At 42.5% G+C, this 15,123-nt stretch overlaps 1 protein-coding gene and 1 long non-coding RNA gene across 3 annotated transcripts in view; one reads left to right on the forward strand and one right to left on the reverse strand.

The window, feature by feature from the left end:
- Positions 1-247: 247 nt before the first annotated feature.
- LOC143272553 (uncharacterized) lies at positions 248-12,481 on the reverse strand. The gene is made up of 2 exons (XR_013050205.1): positions 12,316-12,481; positions 248-511 (listed from the first exon to the last, which is right to left on the reverse strand). It is a non-coding gene; the product is annotated as an uncharacterized LOC143272553 (long non-coding RNA).
- Positions 12,482-12,525: 44 nt separating this feature from the next.
- Atf7ip (activating transcription factor 7 interacting protein) overlaps positions 12,526-15,123 on the forward strand; it is a 94,355-nt gene continuing 91,757 nt past the window's right edge. Inside the window, exon 1 of one of the 2 annotated variants that reach the window (XM_006976517.4) lies at positions 12,526-12,683. The gene's annotated coding sequence lies outside the window, so the exon portion shown is untranslated. The remainder of the gene's footprint in view (positions 12,684-15,123) is intronic. The other variant, XM_076568104.1, reaches the window with a different exon arrangement.

Raw genomic sequence — 15,123 nt, forward strand, 5'->3', positions numbered from 1 at the left:
CCGGTTTTAAAGGTCCGGCGCGATATCCCCCCATCCCTCTTCTCCACGCACGTGTCTTTCCCACAGGCCTGCACGTTCTATCCTCTGTTTCTAATTAAACTCTATAAGCGGATTCTGTCGTGTTTCGTGACGTTTCCTTGCAAAGGGTAAGAACACAACGCAGACAAAACCTAACACCCTCTGCTCACGGAATCCAGACGACCTACCCCCTGGCCATCGCTGTGTTCACCAACCAGGAAGCTCCCACTGGGCTTGGGTGTCCAGTCTTTATTGGAGCTTCATTACATGGACCTGACTGATAAAACCATGGCCCATATTATTAAATTCAGTCTCTGGCTCCCTTAGCCTCTTTAGTGGTTAGTGTGACTCAGAGTCCCAACCACCTAATCCGATGCTCACGTGGTTGTTCTTTCTGAGGTTATCATGGGGTCCAAGATGAGTCATTTCAGCAGCATAAGAGAGATGTATCTCCCTGGAAGTTCAAAGGCCTTTTGAAGTTCTGTGCCAGGAGCTAAGGGGAAAAAAATATATATTTTATATATAAAATACATGCTATATCTTCACGTCATATCAATTATTTTAAGAGTCTGGCACCTTAGCTGACATAGAATGAGCAGGCTTGAGGGAAAACGAATTGTATTTTTTGTTGTTGTTATTGTTTTGAGACAGGTCCTTACTCTATAGTCTAGCCTGACCTTGAATTTAAGGCAGTCCTTCTCTTTTTCACTCTCCTAAATTCTAGGATTACAGTCAAAAACCTTCATGCCAGCCGGGCGGTGGTGGCGCCCGCCTTTAATCCCAGCACTCAGGAGGCAGAGGCAGGCGGATCTCTGTGAGTTCGAGGCCAGCCTGGGTTACCAAGTGAGTTCCAGGAAAAAGGCGCAAAGCTACACAGAGAAACCCTGTCTCGAAAAAACCAAAAAACAAAACAAAACAAAACAAAATAAAACAAAACAAAACAAAACAACAACAACAACAACAACAAAACTCTCCATGCCTGTCTGGGAAAAGAATTTCTTAAATAAGAGAAGGACAAAGAAAGCAATTCACATGAGACTTATATTAAAACGACAAATTGTTTAAAAGAAAATAAGGACTATTTTTGTTAGGCAAAATTGAGAGTTTTCAGATGATAAGGTGTGCAGGTTGCTTCGATCGACAGGAAGCACCGTGGATGCCAGGCTAACGACTGGGGGAAACTTACCTTGATTGGAAGTTCAGCAAAGAAGGGAATAAACCGCATAAACAGTGTTGTAGGAAGCTGTAGCTTGATTTTTCCGCCTCGCCCACAGTCAGGACAAACCTCTGTCACCCGCCAGTCCCACAGCCGCTCAGACCCAACCAAGTAAACACAGACACTTATATTGCTTTCAAACCGTATGGCCGAGGCAGGCTTCCTGCCAACTGTCCTTATCTTGCTAACTGTGCTTTTATCTTAAATTGATCCATTTCCATACATCTATACCTTGCTATGTGGCTGGTGGCTTACTGGCGTCTTCACATGCTGCTGGTCATGGCAGCGGCTGCAGCGTCTCTGGTCATGGCGGCGGCTGCAGCGTCTCCTTCTGCCTTTCTGTCCTTTTATCCTGCCTAGCCACGGCCGATCAGGTTTTATTTATTAACCAATCAGAGCAACTTGACATACAGACCATCCCCCAGCACAGCCAAGTGCAGACCATCTCAAACACCTGCACTCAGGCCCATGGTCCTAATCATCCTCTATACGGACCTGCTGGGTAACGCCACAAAGAACCTGAGAATGGGCTCCCACAGGACATACAGAACATCCCACAGCAGGAAGCCCAGTGGACCACAGAACAAAACAAAGCAAAAACAAAAATAAAAACAAAACCTTCCCCCAAATACCCAAAGCCATGAGTGTTAGCCCTAAACAGGACAACTTTATTAATCTTTTTCACCCCAAGACACATAGAATAATGAAGAAGAGGTAGAAAGAATGTAAGAGCCAGAGGATGGAGACAAGTGTTTTGAAATGTTGTCTTGTGGACATAATGTAGGGTAAAAGGGCCAGCTAAAGAAACACACCCTGACCCTGAAACCCAAGCCAAAAAATACAGTTTGGCCCTGAAGCCAGAGCCTAAGAAACACACCCTGACCCTTAAACCAGAGCCAAAAAACACACTTTGGCCCTGAAACCAGAGCCACTGAAATAAACCCACTCTGGCTCTGAAACCAGAGCAAAAAGGCTAAAAAGGGCCAGTGAAAGAAACACACTCCGCCCCTGACTAACTCAGTACAAAAACCAACCAATCCCTGGGCAGGAAAACCAACCAATTCCTGAGCACGAAATCCAGCCAATCTCTGAGCTGACCCAAGCTCAGGGGTTGAAATTTGACCAATTCCCTCCCTGAAAATCGTCACCCTGGAAACACGGTGCCTGTTTAGTCTGCTGCTGCCTTTTTCCACCATGCCAGAGGCAGCCAGTCTCTTGGATTCTTCTCTCCCAATAGATCTCTTGAATGAGGTTTGTGTGAGACCTTCTTTCGCCAGAATGGAGCGGAACAGAAAAATAATAACTTTTCCAAGCTGAAGCGGAGAAGGGCTGAGCAGAACTATAAAAACACTTTCTCTGGGAAACCCTCCCCTAGGGGAGCAGAGTTGTTATACTCCAGGGGACCTGAGCAGAACTGTCTCAGCATCGCTGGGGAAACCATCCTCTGCCGAAGCATAGTTGTTACATTGGTGAAACCTTTCCCTGGAGCAGGGCTGAAAGCTGCTACGCTTATGGTGACTTTGTGGTATTCCTTGGCTCCTGACTGCCAGGCTTCCTTCCTATCCCAGCTGCAACACTTACACACAACATGGCTAGTATTCTCCTAAATTCACTGCAGCTGTGGTTACCTAAATAAGACTTATAAAGATCGAGCCAACCAAAATCCCAACCTGGGGTGTCCTAGTTAGCATCAACTGTCAAGTTGACACAGCCTAGAATCACCAGGAAAAAGAATTCCAGTTGAGTATTGTCTTTACCAGATTAGTCTGTGGGCATGTCTGTGAGGAACTGTCTTGATTTGATATAGGAGGGTACAGCCCACTGTGGGCAGCACCATCCCTAGGCAGGAAATCCTGGGCTGTATAAGGAAGCTAGCTGAGCATAACCTGGCAATGATGCCAGATCCAGCCTTTCCTCCTCCAGGCTGCTTTTGGTCAGTGTTTCACCACAGCAACCGAATGACTGAGAAAGAACAATGGGGAAGGATCTCTCCAGGCCCCACCACTTTCTGGGGAGCTGTTGGTGGTCGGCATGGCAGCTGCTAGAGGAGGGAAAATCATTCTTCTCTTTTCTTGTTTTGTGGGTGTTCCTATTGGTAGGTTTTCCATGCTCCAGTGGATGGTCCCACACCCAGGCCCATATGGACAGCACTAACTGGACTTAGTAGGTTATTTAAAAAAAAAAATCAGAAAGGAAGAAGACATGAAGTTGGAAGGTGGACATTTTGTGGGAGACATGGAAGGTTTTAGAGGAGGGAAATGGGGTATATGTGGATGTGACCATATTTCACTGTATACATGTATGAAATTATCAAGAAAAAAATTAGAAAGTACCACTTATCCAATTTAAAAAATAAGAGTACACAGAGAACCTTACAAAAATGACATTTGTTGTATTACTGCTTGTTGAATTTCCAATGAACATATTTAATTTGAATGATGCAGTAGTCTGGAGCCAGACTTTTTTTTTTTTTTTTTTTAGCCTTAATTCTATCATTAGATAACTGCATAGCCTTGGGCAAGATATAAACTGACAGTAGCAGTAGTTTCCCCTCATAAAGTTGTTATGAAGATCGAATGAGACAATTCTCTTAAAATTTTTAGCAAAGGCAAAAACTAAATAAAGCAAATAAATGAAATTAACTGCTCTTTTCTTCTTTCAAGCTCATAAATATTGGTATTTTCCAAGGTCTGCCCTGACTTCTATTTTATTATTTTTTATCCTCAAAAGATAATCGTGGTTTCCAAGTCTATGCTATAAACTACCAACTTTGTATTTCTAATTGAGTTCTTTGTGCATTTACAGTGTCTTTCATAAAAGGAGGAACTTTACACCAGAGATGCTTTGAACATTGCCAGATAACCTTATTATAGCTTATTTTACATCTAAAACTTTTATTTATTAAGTAATTAATTGTACTTGGTTATGAACATGGTTCTCATGAATGTTAGACAAGTACCCTAGTAATGAGCTTATACACCCATCCCCAAGATATTAAATTTTAAATGTTCTTCATTTGGATGATATATTTGTTACTTCATTCTTGCTGTAACAAAATGTCTGACAAGAGGTAATTTCAAGTGTGAAGAGCTTATTTTGGCTCATGGTTTGAGAAATTGCAGTCCATAGAGAATGAGAGCATGAAAGTGAGGTGGCTAGTCACATTTTATCTGCAGTTGGTGTCTTAGTTTTCTATTTCTGTGAAGAGACGCCATGACTGAAGCAACTCATAAAGAAAGCATTTATTTAGGGGCTTGTTATACAGTTTCAGAGGGTGTGCCAGTCTGTTGAATGAGAATGCCACACCTCCATGGGCTCTTATGTTTGAATGCTTGGTCCCAAGTTAGTGAAACTGTTTAGGAAGGATTAGTAGGTGTGGCCTTGTTAGAGGAGGTGTACCAATGGTGGTGGGCTTTGAGATTTCAAAAGCCTCTGCCAGGCACAGTCTCTCACTCTTCATCTGCTGTCTATGATCATGATGTGGATCTCTCAGCTACGGCTCTGGTGCCATACCCATTTGCTTCCTGCCATGATGACTGTGGACTAACCTTCTAAAGCTGTAAGCAAGCCCCCAAATTAAGTGCTTTCTTTTATAAGAGTTGCCTTGATCATGGTGTCTCTTCACAGCAACAGAACAGTGACTGAGACAGAGGGTGAGTCCGTGACCATCACAGTGTGTATGTGTGTGTGGGCAACTGTGGGATAATATTCTTGTACACTGTAAAGTTTTTTTACTCGAAGTGATTTAATAAAACACTGATTGGCCAGAAGCTGGGCAGGAAGTTAGGCCAGAAAGCCAAACTGAGAATGCTGGGAAGAAGGAGGGCAGAGTCAAGGAGTCACCAACCAGACGCAGAGAAAGCAAGATAAGAATGTTGCACTGACAGCCAGGTGGTGGTGGCTCACACCTTTAATCCCAGCACTCAAGAGGCAGAGTCAGGCAGATCTCTGTGAGTGTGAGGCCAGCCTGATCTACAGAGTGAGATCCAGGAGGGCACCAAAACTACACAGAGAAACTCTGTCTTGGAAAAAAAAAAAGAATGTTGCACTGAGAAAAGATACCAACCACGTGGCTAAACATAGATAAGAATTATGGGTTAATTTAAGAGTTAGTTAGTAATAAGCCTGAGCTACTGGCCAATCATCTATAAGTAATTTTAAGCCTCCAAGTCAATTATTCAGAAAGCAACTGTCAGGTATTTGGAAATAGGCATGAGGGAGAGAGAGAAACTTCTGCCTACAGTTGGGAGCTTGGCAGGCAGGCACTGGAGGAATAGTTGAGAGCTTACATTTGATCTGCAAATTGGAGGCAGAAAGAGAGGAACTGGTCCTGGTGTGGGTTTTTCAAACCTCAAAGCCTCTCCCCAGTGAAACACCCCCTTCAACAAGGCCATACCTCCTAATCCTTCCCAAAACAGTTCCACCAACTAGGGACCAATGATTTGAATTTATGAGGCTATGGGGGTCATTCCCATACAAACTACATCAGTTGGGAAACACAGAAAATGAGTAAATGAATGCTGGTGTTCATAAGGCTTTCTGTTATAGTTTGAATGAAAAATGTCTCCTATAACCTCATGTATTTGAATACTTGCTCTGAAGCTGGTGGTGCTGTTTGGGGACTTTTTGTGGTACTGTGGTAGAAAGGGTAGCCATGCTGGAGGAAGTACACCACTGGCGCATGCTTTGAGGGTTTACAGCTCTGTCCTGTGTCCTGCTTGCTCTCTGCTTCCTGTGTGCAATTGAGATGTGAACTCTCAGCTTTTTACTCCTTCCTCCTCTGTGATTATGGACATCTAGCCCTCTGGAACTGAAAGCAAAAATAAACTCTCCCTTAAGTTACTTATAGTCATGGTATTTCATCATGCAACAGAAAATAACTAAGGCACTTCCTCAAATGCTCCCTTTTATTTCTTTCTTATTTAATGAAAAAAGAACATCCTTGGCAACTGCCTTAGAGTTTCTATTGCTGTGAAGTGACACTATGACCAAGGCAACCTTATAAAAAAAAAGCATTAATTGGGGCTGGCTTATAGGTTCAGAGGTTTAGTCCATTGCTGTCATAGGAGGAAGCATGATGTCACATTAGGTGGACATGGTGCTAGAGAAGTAGCTGAAAATTCTGCCTTTGGATCCACAGGCAGCAGGAAGAAACAGTGAGCCACCAGGGCTGGCTTGAGCTTCTGAGACCTCAAAGCCCACCCCCAGTGACACATTTCCTCTAAAAAGGCCCTAACTACTCCAATAAGGCCACACCTCTTAACAGTGCCACTCCCTATGAGTCTTTGGGGGTTATTTTCATTCAAACCACAATAGCAACTGTCTTAGGTACTTTTAAATTGCAATGATAAAACACCATGACCAAGGCAACTAATAAAAGCAAGCATTTAATTGGGCTTATGGTTTCAGAGGGATAGGAGTCTGTCACCATCATAGTTGGGAGCATGGCATCAGATGAGCAGCCATAGAGTTAGCGCAGCAGTTAACATTCCAGTCAACAAACAAGAAGCAGAGAATGCACTGGGGATTGCTAGTGGGTTTTAAAGTCTCAAAATTCAGCCCCCATGACATGCATCTTCCAAGAAGGCCATACTTCCCAATCCTTCCTAAACAGTTCCACTATCTGGGGACTAAGCATTAACATGTATGAGCCTATGGGGACATTCTCATTTAAAACACTACAGCAACTATGAAGTCCTTATAAGAACAGCTAGTTTTTGCTGATTATTTTTCCAAGCACATACACAGAAGAACCTCAAAGAATCCCTTAGGAATTTAAGAAAGTACAGTGTTAAGGGTTATGACTATCTTTACAGAATGAGGCAGTGTGACTATGATTGACCTCATTCATAAGTCAAGGCCTAACATCTGGGTAGTGAAATCAGGTCAGGTATAAGTACTTGTGGTTAGATCCTGCTCAGCTTGTTTAATCTAGAGTTATGAATTCCTAGTTTCTCTTCCTATGTTTTTCACTGCTACGGTGGCTAGAAGAGGATCTGAGGAAACTTGGAAGGCTGAAGCAAAACACTGGCAGTTCTCTTACTCAGATGTGGTAACAGAGGTTGGCACTTTCTGGGTCATACTCTCTCCTTCGTTTCACCTTTAGCTTTTTTAGCTGCCAAATGTTTGCCCAACAATGACCCTAAGCAACCAACAGAACCATGACTGTGCACACGGAATGGCGACCATTGGACAGAGGCAATACAGCTCCTCTGTAACCACACTTAAGCAACGAATATACTTGATGTTTCTTAGTAATCAGCTGGGGACTCCTTTCCTATTGTTCTAGCTAACTCTCATGGATTGCTATTTTCATCAGTTCTAACTGCAGGTATATGGGGCTTAATTAAACTTCTTAACCCCAGAATACATAAGGGTGTCCAGTTTTCTTACCAACCCCCTAGTGGTACATTATTGGTACAGGAAGTGGGTCCAGGGAAACAGAAGCATGATGATGAGACTTTCAGTTTGGTTCTCTGATTTGCTTAAACAGAAAAGAATTGTGATACTGCTCTCAGTAATAACATGGCTGTTCATTGCACAAAGGGGCAAAATAGTTCTATTTTAACCCATGGAAAACTGTGATCTACAAACAGAATATAAAATTAAGACTCCTGACACTACATACAAAAAATTCAACTCACCAGGACTGATAGCACATGCTTGTAATTCCAGATACCTAGGAGTCTGAGGCAGGAAGATTTCAAGTTGAAGGCTTGTCTGGGCCTCTTTGAGTTCAAGCCAGCTCAGATAACTTGGTAGGACTTGTACAAAATTAAAGGAGAGGCTGGGTGATGGCCCATGCCTTTAATCCCAGCACTTGGGAGGCAGAGCCAGGCAGATCTCTGTGAGCTCCAGGCCATCCTGATCTACAGAGTGAGATCCAGGATAGGTACCAAAACTACACAGAGAAACTGTCTCAAAAAACTAAAAAAAAATAAAATAAAATAAAAAATAAAAGAGAAAAAACAAAGATCAAACAAAAATAATAAAAAGTAAGAGAGGGCTGGGCACATGGCTTAATGGTAGAAAACAAAACAAAACAGCTGCAAAATGGATTAAGGACATAAACACCTTGAAACTAAAACAACAACGTAATATAGGGCTTCCTTTTCAAAACTGGTCATAACAATAAAATTTAAAATCTAAAAAATAAGTCCCTTCCACCCAGCCACAGGCGCAGAGAAAAATTGTGCATGCTCCAGGCTCAGAGCACACATTTAATATTTAAAAATTTACCCCCCCCAAAAAAAAACCCACATAAATTTACAACTCCACTGCAGGACTTTTTCGTCCACTTCCTCTTTTCATACAATCACCCGGTGAAACAGCCAAGAATGGCTCAGCAGCCTGCAGTCCTGCAGACGTCCAGATGTAGAACCCAGAGCCTCAGGGCTTCCTGCAGAGCAGAAGTCCCTCTTCTGAAAGCGGAACTTCTCCTACAACTTCCGCTCATGCCCAGAAATGCTCCGGATGTAAGCAGTTCAAGGTGCTGCGGCAGCTGAGTTTTCAACAGGGCTGCTTTTTGTCCCTCTGCATTCACCTGGATCAGGGCTGGCTCTTCTCTCGGGGAAAGGCTGAGGCCTGCAGAAGTCAGCCTTAGAGGGACCTCCAGCCCTGCAGCTGCCCTGGGTCTCCATGGCAGGGATGGCTGGTGCTGCTTAGGGCTCATGAATGAAATCTGATCCTGCCCACACCATGGATTTTGATGTTATAAAGAGCAGGACAGTGTGCACTGTAGCAGGAAAGAATCTTCAAAGTTCTTATTAATAAAATCAAACCTGAGGCCAGTTATTGGGGCGAATACTGGAAGGTCAGAGAGACAGAACAAGCCACAGCTATCTCACCTTGCCAATTCCTCAGCTGGTCCTGTTTCCTCAGACTGGAAGCTTCTATGTCCTCATCCCAGTGGCTCTCAGCTGAACTGCTGCTGGAAAGCCTGAAGCTTAACCAGCTATATGCTTAACCAGCCAAAAGCCTCTAGTTTCTGGTCCTCACGCCTTATATATCTCTCTGCTTTCTACCACCACTCCCTGGGGTTAAAGGCTGGCTTTCTGGGATTAAAGGCGTGTCACCATGCTTGGCTGTTTCCAATGTGGCCCGGAACTCACAGAGATCCAGAGGGATTTCTATCTCTGGAATGCCAGGATTAAAGGTGTGTGCTATCACCGCCTACCTAGTGGCTTTTCTGTTCTCTGACCCCAGATAAGTTTATTAAGGTACACAATATTTTGGGGAACACAATACCACCACAGTGCACTATCTGCTCTCAGAAGATCTAGCACTATGCAGAAGTAAAATAGGCAAAATGTTTCTTAAAAGTTTGGACTCGAGGCTGGAGAGATGGTTCAGTGGTGAAGGGCACTGGCTGTTCTGTTTGATTGCCCACACCCACAGGGAGGCTCATGGCTGTAATTCTGTTCTAGAGTCAACACTACCTCCAAGTCTCCACCAGCACTGCACTTCCATGGTGAGCAGACATTGGTGCAAGCAGAACCACTCACACACATCTAAAACAATCTCAGAAAAGTTTAGAAACTTCATTGTTAAAGAATTGTGTCTTTGTTTTATGCTATGCCTCTTTTTTTTTTTTCTGACTTTTCTTCCTTTCTCAGCTGCTGTCCATAACCCCTTTACACCTTCAAAACCATCAACACCTGGGTAACTCTTACACTACCCAATTCAGCACAAGCTACAACCTTGGCCATCTTGGAACACAGCTTCTGTGTGCTGACTCTCAGGAAACACTTCCCAGAAGATTTAACCTCAATGATGCTGGTCTCCTCAAATTCAGAGGTTCTTCTGCCTCTGCCTTCCGAATGCTGGAATTAGCGGCATGAGTCACATCCACCTGGCTTGCTGGTCTCGTGTTAATCACAGCTGATTCTTCAGCTGACCAGACACCATAGACTCTTCACAACAACTGCCTAGTACTCTTCGCTTCCTTCGGGAACTTTACAAGCCAGCCTTCCATTGTCTGCACTGCTCTCAACGTTGTTATCTTCCAAGCTCCTACAGAACAGCTCACCAAACTCTCAAAGTCCTTCCACAATCCTTCCCCAAACATGTTCAGGTCTGTCAAGAGCAATACCTCCGAGATTCCTCCGACATGGAGTGGGGCTGGAGTAGGAAGACCGGAGCTCACATTTTCTTTTCCTTTTCCTCTTTCCTTCCTTCCTTCCTTCCTTCCTTCCTCCCTCCCTCCCTCCCTCCCTCCCTCCCTCCCTCCCTCCCTCCCTTCTTTCCTTTCTTTCCTTCTCTCTTCTTCTTCTTCTTCTTCTTCTTCTTCTTCTTCTTCTTCTTCTTCTTCTTCTTCTTCTTCTTCTTCTTCTTCTTCTTCTTCTTCCTCTTCTTCTTCTTTTTGAGACAAGTTTCTCTGTGTAGCCCTGGCTGTCCTGGAACTCACTCTGTAGACCAAGCTGACCTTGAACTCACAGAGACTGGCCTGCCTTTGCTTCCCAAGTGTTGGGATTAAAGGTGTGCACCACCACCACCCAGCTGGGTGTTTTCCTTTTATGGTCTGTCTCTCCTCTCCCTCCTTTTTGGAGACAAGATTTCTCTGTGTAGCCCTGCCTGTCCTGGAACTCACTCTGTAAACCAGCCTGGCTTTTGAACAGACATCCGCCTGCCTCTGCCTCCTCAGTGCTGGGATTAAAGGTGTGCACCACCACCTCTGGCCTTTTTAATTTTTTTTTTTAAACTAGATTAAATTAGGTTACTCAAGATAATCTCTCTCTCAACTCAAAATCAATTTAGAATCTTAATTATATCTAGAAAAAACATGCAAACTTCCATCCCCCAAACAGGCTTTCTCTGTGTAACCATTCCTGGAACCTTCTGTAAACCAGGCTGTCCTTGAAGTCAGATAGGCCTGCCTGTTGCCGCCAATGCTGGGATTAATCGCGTGGGCCACCACCACCAGGCCTATTCACCTTCGATACACTCCAAAAGATAATTACAAATTCCATCCACATTCGAGCCCCAAGGATTATACAGGGCATGGACTAAGGAAGCTTAGTGCTGAGGGTTCTGGGTTCATCCCATGGTTCTGGCCTTTCTGGGGTGCTGCCATCACTCAGTAGTAAAGCACTTGCCTAGCACGTGGCAGGCCTGGCACCGGAAAGATTCTGGATATTGTACCACATTTGATCCTTGAATTTAAAATTCTTCGGGTTTGCCTGTTTAACATCCTAGTTGAACTGTTAAGTACAGGACAATAATTAAAGCTTTTTTGGAGACAGAGTCTCAAGCCCAGGATGATGTGGAAGCACGTGGTCAAAGGTTGTCCTTGTTCCTTCTGGGATACCGTACTGCCCCACCCAACCTCCCTGAGTGCCAATGGGATTCCACCCATGAGCTACTACAGCTGGCTATCAGAGTCTAGATTTCTAGCACTGACAGTCACAACATAGTTCTGGAACAAAGTGATTGCTTAAGTTACTATTAAGTACTTTGAAGAAGAAATTACATTTAATTAATTAGATAGTGGTTAATCTTTCCATCTAATGTTTTTCTGGCTCTTTCTGGTTTGTTAAAAACACAATTTGATTCTTTTCTACATTCTAGTTCTTTCAATTTGCTTATCAGTTATTATTATCACTATTTCAGATAAGTGAATTTATGGCATGAAGTGTGAAGGTATGATTGGTAGTGCTTGCTCTGTTACAGATTATCTGAGAAAAGGAGGTTTTTGGTTTTTTTTTCTCCACATCCTGACGATTAATACAATTCATTTGGTGAATTTAAAAATAAATGATACCTGTAACCAACACTTGAGAACTGAATGATTTCGAATTCCTGACCAGTGTGGGCTACATAGCCACTTACAAGGCTAGACTGTGCTAAATTGTATGAATCTGACTCAACAACAACAAAAAAGGGTAAAAACTGAAATAAAAAAAATGTTGAATAAATCCTACTCTAGGATTCTAGATTTTGTGGAAAATCCGCTTTTTAAACACTCACCTACTTCCTCTCTCAAGTTTCACGGAGGGTGCTCACTGAGAAATCTCCACGCAAAAAAATACCTCGGAGGTGTGTGTGTGTGTGTGGGGGGGAGCCAACCGAAAAAAAAAAATTACCTCCGGAAGCGATAGAAAAGCCGGCAGCGCCACCACGGCACACTTGGTTCTCATTTTCAAGGCAGGAGGCGTGGCCAAAGTCCCTCATTCAAATAAAAAACCAGGAGATTTGCATGGCGAATAGGCACCGCGCGCGTCCATTGGCCGATGGCAGAGTGGGCGGAGTACCCAGTGCGCTCGCGGAGCTCCGCCCCCACCTATTTGCATAACGGCCCCGGCGCGTGCAGGGGAGAAGCGGGTTTGTTTTTGAATCTGCGGAGGCGGCGGAGTGGAGCGCACGGCTGAGACGGCCGCGTCCGGGACGGCTGCGCGGGACGGCTGTGTAGGAAGGAACTCGGGTCCCTGCCCCTCACCTCCCGCCCCTGAAGGTATATGCGACTGTCAGGGGCTGTTGTAACTACAGTCGGCGAAATGACTATTGTATTTCGGAAGAGTCAAGACCGCATTATGGCGGCTGCGGGAGTTGAGTTTGCGCCTGCGCGGTTGCGAAGCTGCGGGCGGGCGCTGCATGGGAGCACGTGATCGTTTGGGGTCGGGCTCTAGCTGCACTTGAGCAGCTGGCCGGGCGGTGGCTGCGCAAGCGCAATATTCATTTTCAAGATCTAATGTTCTTGTTGGACGCCATTTGGGTTCTAGATTTAATTTTTCTCATTCTCGAGGGGGTTTCATCTCCATACCCTTGTTTTCTCACATTTTCCGAGGAAAACGTTCCTCTCATGTCTTACACTTAGCCGACCTTAAAAGCCTTTAATTCTCTGATTCTCTCCAGGCTGCAGACTTCATTTTGTGTACAAATTGCCTCTTGTGGTTCTCGATTATAATTTCGCGTTTAGTTAGGTATTTCTGGATTCATGTGCTATTTAGGGAGATAAGATCGGCACCTAGTGGTGTTCTCAGGGGAAGTGCATGTACTTCACTGCACTTTTGTAAATAACTTTTAACCCTGTTTTTACCAGTTCGCTTTTGGATGTGCAATGCTTACAAAATAGAAACGATTTTATTCTTTGAAATGTTAGTTTGGGACAAGAACAAGAAAAGAATGTTCAAGTTAGTTAAGTTGAAATCTCAATATCCTCAGGTCTTTTTTTTTTAAAGAAATATTTTTAGAAATATTTCAAATCAATGTTTTAATATTGGACAGTTTGTTAAAGCACTTCAATCTTGCATGTTTTTAATTCTGTTATTTCTTCAGTTAGATAATTGCTAAAAAAAAAACAACGAATGAACTTGTTTTCTCATCATTTTATGATGACATAGAAGTTATTATACCCGATACCTTTTTGTGATGAAGAATTCTTCAAAATACTCCAAATTACATTGAGGCCTTTATGAATTGAAGTGAATCAATTGAAAAATTTTGAATTTTAAAAAGAAATATGTGCACTGTAGTATGTGTGTATGATGTACACTTGTTTAAATTTTTTTAGCTGTATATGTTCTGGTTTTAGTTTCTTAAAATAACTGGTTTGCTACTGATTTCTTTAAAATATTAATGCCACTAAATTTAACTTTATATGGCACAATTGGGTCAAGACACATAGGATTTAGTATGGTTTTCTTATTCTGCCACTTGTTTCTTACTAGTCTAAAAACTTGTAAATGGCTTCATAAACTTCATCTGTCATTCATATATACAGTTGCTTTCTTCGTTGATTATGTAACTCGTTTGAACCAGTGTGTTGTCAAATGAAGAAGTGCGATTGCATAGAATATTGGTTGATTTGGGCATATCTTTATTACCTGAAATATACTCTTAGAAATAAGGTTATACTCTTATATACTCTTAGGAATAATTGAAAGGAGCACTTTTGGATGACTGTTTTTTTTGTTTGTTTGTTTTCTGTTTTTTGAAATGATGTGACATGGCAAAGAATGGAGGGATAGTGAAGAGTGTCCTCCCAACAGATCTAAACTGGGTCTGATGTGGTTCAGTAACCTCTGTTGTCTTGTACACTGGATGAAGGCGGTTTTACATTCCTGAGACTTTCATGCTTCTGCGGTGGCCCCCCTCACCCCGTATTTGTACTCCTATTATTTTGGCTTATATATATAAATTTGTATTTTTGTTTGAATACACAGATGGTTGTGTCTTGGGTTAATATTGGAGATCATAAGAAGTACTAGAAAAATATTATACAAAATTTTAATATTGAGGGGACAGTATTGCTATCATATTTCTTAGAAGGTAAATGTGATTTTAAATTTACTGAAATTAATGGATTGTCTGAATGTTAATGGTTTGTTCTTTAGTGTTTTGTCAGAAATAGGTGAATTCTGAAATTTTAGTTGGGTGGTGATGGAAGAAAGCTTTGACCTATGCCCTGCAGATGTTTATGTGTACAATGTTTACCTAATGGATAAGAACTAGGTTCATCGAAGTATGAGTGATTACTGGAGTTATTTAAAAATCATTGTAGTTTTATAAATTTTAAGTATATAGTTTAGAAGAAACAGACTGGAATGATTAAGTTATAAAATTAAAATTTTACTTTTTAAAAATTATTTGAATTTGTGCTAAGTATGTTTAAATATTTTAAACTTACACATTATAGAAGATTTAGAAAGTATTCAGTCAATTGTTAGGAATAAGCCCTCTGGACTGTTCTGGTGACTTTTGTGACTCCACTTTTGCCCTGGTGTATCAGCTTATAAATACTTATCAGTTAATTTTTAATTTAATTTTTTTTCCCTTTTGGTGGTGCTGTGGATCAAACCCAGGGCCTCAGCTACTCTTAATGTTCAGCTACTCCCCGCCCCCAGCACAGTTCCTGCTCTTTTAACTTTGTGTTATATTATGAATATCTTCCC

This window comes from Peromyscus maniculatus, chromosome 3 (genome assembly GCF_049852395.1).
Source record: "Peromyscus maniculatus bairdii isolate BWxNUB_F1_BW_parent chromosome 3, HU_Pman_BW_mat_3.1, whole genome shotgun sequence".
Taxonomy (NCBI): Eukaryota; Metazoa; Chordata; class Mammalia; order Rodentia; family Cricetidae; genus Peromyscus; species Peromyscus maniculatus.